Raw genomic sequence first — 6,492 nt, 5'->3', positions numbered from 1 at the left:
ATAGCGCGTCGTAGCATCCACAAGATGACATAGATATTCATAAAGCACACGGTTCTGAAAGGTTCAGACCCGTTGATTAATAACCTCTCTCACAAGCATAACATGACCAAACCAGAACACATTGAGTGATAATCACATAGTGATGTGAACTAGATTATTGACTCTAGTAAACTCTTTAGATGTTGGTCACATGGAGATGTGACCAGTGAGTGTTAATCACATGGTGATGTGAACTAGATTATTGACTCTAGTGCAAGTGGGAGACTGTTGGAAATATGCCCTAGAGACAATAATAAATTGGTTATTATTATATTTCCTTATTCATGATAATCGTTTATTATCCATGCTAGAATTGTATTGATAGGAAACTCAGATACATGTGTGGATACATAGACAACACCATGTCCCTAGTAAGCCTCTAGTTGACTAGCTCGTTGATCAATAGATGGTTACGGTTTCCTGGCCATGGACATTGGATGTCGTTGATAACGGGATCACATCATTAGGAGAATGATGTGATGGACAAGACCCAATCCTAAGCATAGCATAAAAGATCGTGTAGTTTCGTTTGCTAGAGCTTTTCCAATGTCAAGTATCTTTTCCTTAGACCATGAGATCGTGCAACTCCCGGATACCGTAGGAGTGCTTTGGGTGTGCCAAACGTCACAACGTAACTGGGTGACTATAAAGGTGCACTACGGGTATCTCTGAAAGTGTCTGTTGGGTTGGCACGGATCGAGACTGGGATTTGTCACTCCGTGTGACGGAGAGGTATCTCTGGGCCCACTCGGTAATGCATCATCATAATGAGCTCAATGTGACTAAGGCGTTAGTCACGGGATCATGCATTGCGGTACGAGTAAAGAGACTTGCCGGTAACGAGATTGAACAAGGTATTGGGATACCGACGATCGAACTCGGGCAAGTAACATACCGTTTGACAAAGGGAATTGCATACGGGATTGATTGAATCCTCGACACCGTGGTTCATCCGATGAGATCATCGTGGAACATGTGGGAGCCAACATGGGTATCCAGATCCCGCTGTTGGTTATTGACAGGAGAGGCGTCTCGGTCATGTCTGCATGTCTCCCGAATCCGTAGGGTCTACACACTTAAGGTTCGGTGACGTTAGGGTTGTAGAGATATATGTATGCGGAAACCCGAAAGTTGTTCGGAGTCCCGGATGAGATCCCGGACTTCACGAGAGGTTCCGGAATGGTCCGGAGGTGAAGAATTATATATAGGAAGTCAAGTTTCGGCCACCGGGAAAGTTTCGGGGGTTACCGGTATTGTACCGGGACCACCGGAAGGGTCCCGGGGGTCCACCGGGTGGGGCCACCTATCCCGGAGGGCCCCATGGGCTGAAAGTGGAAGGGAACCAGCCCCTAGTGGGCTGGGCGCCCCCCCTTGGGCCTCCCCCCATGCGCCTAGGGTTGGGAACCCTAGGGTGGGGGGACTTCCCCCTTGCCTTGGGGGGCAAGGCACCCCTTTCCACCCCTTGGCCGCCGCCCCCCAACCCTAGATGGGTTTTGGCCGGCCCCACCTCCCAAGGGGGCCTATATAAAGGGGGGGAGGGAGGGCAGCAATCTATAGCCTTGGGCGCCTCCCTCCTCCCCTGCAACACCTCTCTCTCTCGCAGAAGCTTGGCGAAGCCCTGCCGGAGACCCGCTACATCCACCACCACGCCGTCGTGCTGCTGGATCTCCATCAACCTCTCCTTCCCCCTTGCTGGATCAAGAAGGAGGAGACGTCGCTGCACCATACGTGTGTTGAACGCGGAGGTGCCGTCCGTTCGGCACTCGGTCATCGGTGATTTGGATCACGGTGAGTACGACTCCGTCATCCACATTCATTGGAACGCTTCCGCTCGCGATCTACAAGGGTATGTAGATGCACTCCTTTCCCCTCGTTGCTAGTAGACTCCATAGATGCATCTTGGTGAGCATAGGAAAATTTTAAATTATGCTACGATTCCCAACATTGGGATGCCCAGTCCTATGATCAAAATCTAAAAATACACTACAGGAATCAGCTACTTTGCCGTCTGCCACGGCAAAGGCAAGGATGGCGAACGGCAAAGGCCTTTGCCATCTGCCGCGGATGGCAAAAGGCTCTGGCAAAGTAGGCATCGGTAAAGAGCTTCTTTGCCGTCTGCTTTTTGAAGCGGACGGCAAAGGGGCCTTTGCTATCAGCGGCTGACGGCAAAGAAAGCCGACGGCAATAAATGCGCTGTTAGTCTGTTAGGCGGCTAACGGCAGCCTTTGCCGTCCGCCGCTGTCGGCAAAGAGCATCCGGCCTTTGCCGTCCGCCGCTGTAAGCAAACTGACCAAATGGGTCAGCTCCCAGGGAGCACAGGTGGCCGCCGCGTGGCTTCTTTGCCGTCCGCGGCAGACGACAAAGGTGCCTCTTTTTCTGTTTTTTTAATCCAGCAATTTTCACAGCAAATATATGACATATATATATATATTTCACACGGCTATTTAACAGCAAACATATGACATATCCAGCACATAAGTTTCATCGTGCATACATATATAGTTCCATCCATTCATACGTAGCAAGTTGCACATACACATTGTTCCATCCATACATATTACAATGCAAAGTTTCATCAAGATAGCAAGTTCCATCATAGCAAGCTAGAAGAATACTAGAGGAGAATGAAAGAAAAAACAAGCACTCCATCATAGCAAGCTAGCTTCCGTGAAGTGAATGAAATCTGCAAAATGGCAAATAAGAAAGTTAGAAAAAGGTGACTAGAAGAAGAAGTATATGCCATTTATGAGCTAACTTAGGTGAAATGGATCATTTACGAGCTAACTTAGTTGAAATGGATCGTTTATGAGCTAACCTAGGTGAAATAGATCATTTATGAGCTAAGTTAGGTATAATGCATCATTTTAGAGCTAACCTAGGTAAGATGGGTCATTTTGGAGCTAACCTAGGTGAAATGGATCGTTTTTGAGCCAAGTTAGGTGAAATGGATCGTTTATGAGCTAACCTAGGTGAAATAGATCGTTTATGAGCTAACCTAGGTGAAATGCATCATTTTAGAGCTAACCTAGGTGTGATGGGTCATTTTGGAGCTAAACTAGGTAAAATGGATCGTTTGTGAGCTAGCCTAGGTGAAATGGATCGTTTATGAGCTAATCTAGGTAAAATGGGTCATTTTAGAGCTAACTTGGGTAAAATGCATCATTTTGGAGCTAACCTAGGTAAGATGGGTCATTTTGGAGCTAACCTAGGTAAAATGGGTCATTTTAGAGCTAACATAGTTAAACTGGATCATTTTGGAGCTAGTCTAAGTAAAATGGGTCATTTTAGAGCTAACTTTGGTAAAATTGATCATTTATGAGCTAACTAAGGTAGAATGGGTCATTTTAGAGCTAACTTGGGTAAAATGGATTGTATGAGCTAACTAAGCTAATTATGCCATTTTTGACATAAGTAAGCTAAGTACATGTCATTATTGAGCAAACCTAGTTAACTAAGCATATTAGAGCTAACTTAGGTCATTTTGGAGGAAACAAAGCTAAGTATAGATCGTTTTAGAGCTAACTTAGGTAAAATGGATGGTTTTGGAGGTCAGTAAGCTTATTAAGTCATTTTGGAGGAAAAGAAGCTAACTCTAGGTCATTGTGGTAAGCAGACATATTGGAGGAAATAAGGCTAAGTCTAGGTCTTTATGCATTTGTTAAGCAAAACACTAGAGAAACTTACCATGATCATGGAGGTGTAGGAGCGGGCTGGCTCGTGCCGGTAGCTGGAGAAAGATCGTGCGATGCTTGTCTAGAGTTACGCTGCACCAAAGATCATTTCCAATGTCTCGTTAGCATGATGACACTCAAATGTTAAGACTAGCAAGTAATGTCCATTCAAATTAAACTCACAGTGGTCCCAGGAGAAATCACTGGCATCGGCGGAGCGGTCTGACGGGTCTTCTCGCACACAGACTGCACATTTGGTTTTGATGACTCAGTCATACTAGTTAGTAATGAGACAAACAATACATGAATGTTTTGGCTAATCTGCAGAAGAAACTTACCACAAGGAGCTCGTACATGGCCCTTGCCTGCATGTCATTCCGTGCCCTCTCCTCCTCCAACATCGTTGTCGTCCTCTCCTCCAACTCCCGCTGCCTCTCCGCCGCCTCCGCCAGAAGTTTCTCCGTTCTATCTCTCTCACTCTGTATAGCAGCCTGCAACACCACTCCTCGTTACCATTTGTAATCATTGATGGAAGCACAGACAATGTAATGGAGAAAGATAGCTGAGTACGTATAACTAACCTTGATGGCGAGTTGGACTGGCCGTTCACGAGGCCTTATCTCAGGAGCGGAGCTCGACTGGCGTGCCTTGATCTCCGGGAGAGTGCTAGGACAACGGATAAGTCCATCTCCAATGGCTATGGAGCCATGGGACCTCCCGCCACCAGATATCATCACCAGCTCTGGATCAATGGGACCCTGGCTTGGGTTAAAGTCCTCCCCTTTCCTCGCCTTCCCCTCATCTCTATATTTCACGAGCTTGTCGTGGGAGGATATGTTGGTGAAGTTGTTTGCATCATCGAGGTCAGACGGAGAGAATGCCTTGACTTTCTTGAAAGAGGCAGTGTGGGCCATGGCATACAGGTCGTACACCTCTGGCACCTTATCCGCCTTATTGTAGCGTGCCTGAAAGAGAGAAAGAAAGTAAATTAGTAATTGAAGGGCTCGAGCTAGCATGATGAATGAATTGCATGAATAATGAAGCAAACCACATACCCAGTTGTGCCCGAACTGATATAAGTTGGAGCTGCCTTGATGGTGTGGCACACCTTCCATTTGGGCACGTTTGTCCTTGGTCGCGTTGTGGACGGCTAGCCATTCTTTTGAGCACCACTCATTGACCAACACCTCCCAACAATCCATCCGATCCGCACACCATCTCGGAGGCGCCTAAGTTAGCAAATAAAAACTTGAGCACTACGGCTATGAATTACTAAATGAAGGAAGTAAGTACAAGGCCTTAAGAATTACCTTCATGTACTGCTCCTTACTCAGGAACTTATCACGGCACGCCGGCTTGGGCTTCTTGATACCACGCAAGGCGTAGTAGTCTCGAACAGCCTGCACCCGAGCCTCGTGCCGTAAGTTCTGTAGTAGGCGCTTGCAGACGTTCTCGATAACATTTGTCGTCTCCTCCTCGTATCCCTCCTCACACCTGTAGAATGTCTGCAATCAAATGAGACAATATTTATTAGTACAATTAATAACTAGCTAGTTGAAGATTTTTAAATGTGTAAAGGAGAAATTACCCAAAACTTTCTGATCACCACGTCTGCCCTCGTGTCGCACAAGACACCGTCGATAATCTCACCCGGCGGGGCCGGGGCAGCCAAGTAGTGCTCCCAGCTCAATCCAAGCTCTGGATGCCGACCCTCACCAGGCAACGTGACAAACCCCGGGAAGTTTTGCCGGCAAAGCACTCCAAGGACGGAGTTGGGCCGGCGGACACTATGATGGTGGTCCCAACCCCTACAGCATGACAAGGCCAACGCATTAGATATTTGAAGAAACGTGAATGCAGAAGGTACAAAAAGATTAAATGCACTTACCTCTCCCCATCAGGGAAAATCAACCACCTCTGCTCGCGGGTCGCCGGCACGGACGGGAGCCGTGTACAACCACGCTGGTAGACGGTGCCCCCCTCCTCCTCAATATCAGTCGGCTCCCCGCCATCATCAGCATGGCCACTCGGCCCCTCAGGCTCATCCGGCCAAGTACCCCATCCAGACGTGTGCTCCTCCGGGGTCTCATGGGCCGAAGGCCCGTCGACCCAAGGCTCGTGGGCCGAAGGCCCGTCGACCCGACGCTCGTGGGCCGAAGGCTCGTGGACCAGAGTCCGTGTAGCCTCCTCCTCGGACGAGTCCACCCTAGCAGTCACGTGCTCGGGTGAAACAGCTGGGGGTGGCGGCGAGCAAGGCGCCCTAGCAGTCACCCTACCTCCTCTCCCGCGACCACGTGCTCCAACTCCTCTCTTCTTCCCTCCCTTACCTCGTCCCCTGCTGGGCACCGCTGTCGACGAAGAAGGGCCCGGCGGTGTCGCCATACTGTCCAGCAACGCTCGCCGGAGAGGTGCGTGTGGAATGGAAGACCTCCCACCACGCGCCGACGAAGAAGGGGCCTCGGAGCGCTCCCGACCAGCGCCCACCATCTTTCAACACCTGCCATGACAAAGAGTAAACGAAATTAGTACAACATAAAAAAATACCGACATGAATAATAATATGTATATCACTTAATTGTATCATCATCAAGTACAACATAAAAAAATCGAATACTTGACACTACTAATAATCTCGATCACTATCATCAATAAATGCATAATCATCATCATCACTATAATCAATGACGGGCTCATAGGGTTCAGTGGCATCAAATATATGACCTAACTCATAATTCACAAATATATGACCTCGTCGGCCTCTGGTGTCGTGGGTGTCGTGTCG

The sequence above is a fragment of the Triticum aestivum genome, chromosome 3D (assembly GCF_018294505.1).
Source record: "Triticum aestivum cultivar Chinese Spring chromosome 3D, IWGSC CS RefSeq v2.1, whole genome shotgun sequence".
Classification (NCBI taxonomy): domain Eukaryota; kingdom Viridiplantae; phylum Streptophyta; class Magnoliopsida; order Poales; family Poaceae; genus Triticum; species Triticum aestivum.
This window is presented reverse-complemented; position numbering follows the sequence as displayed.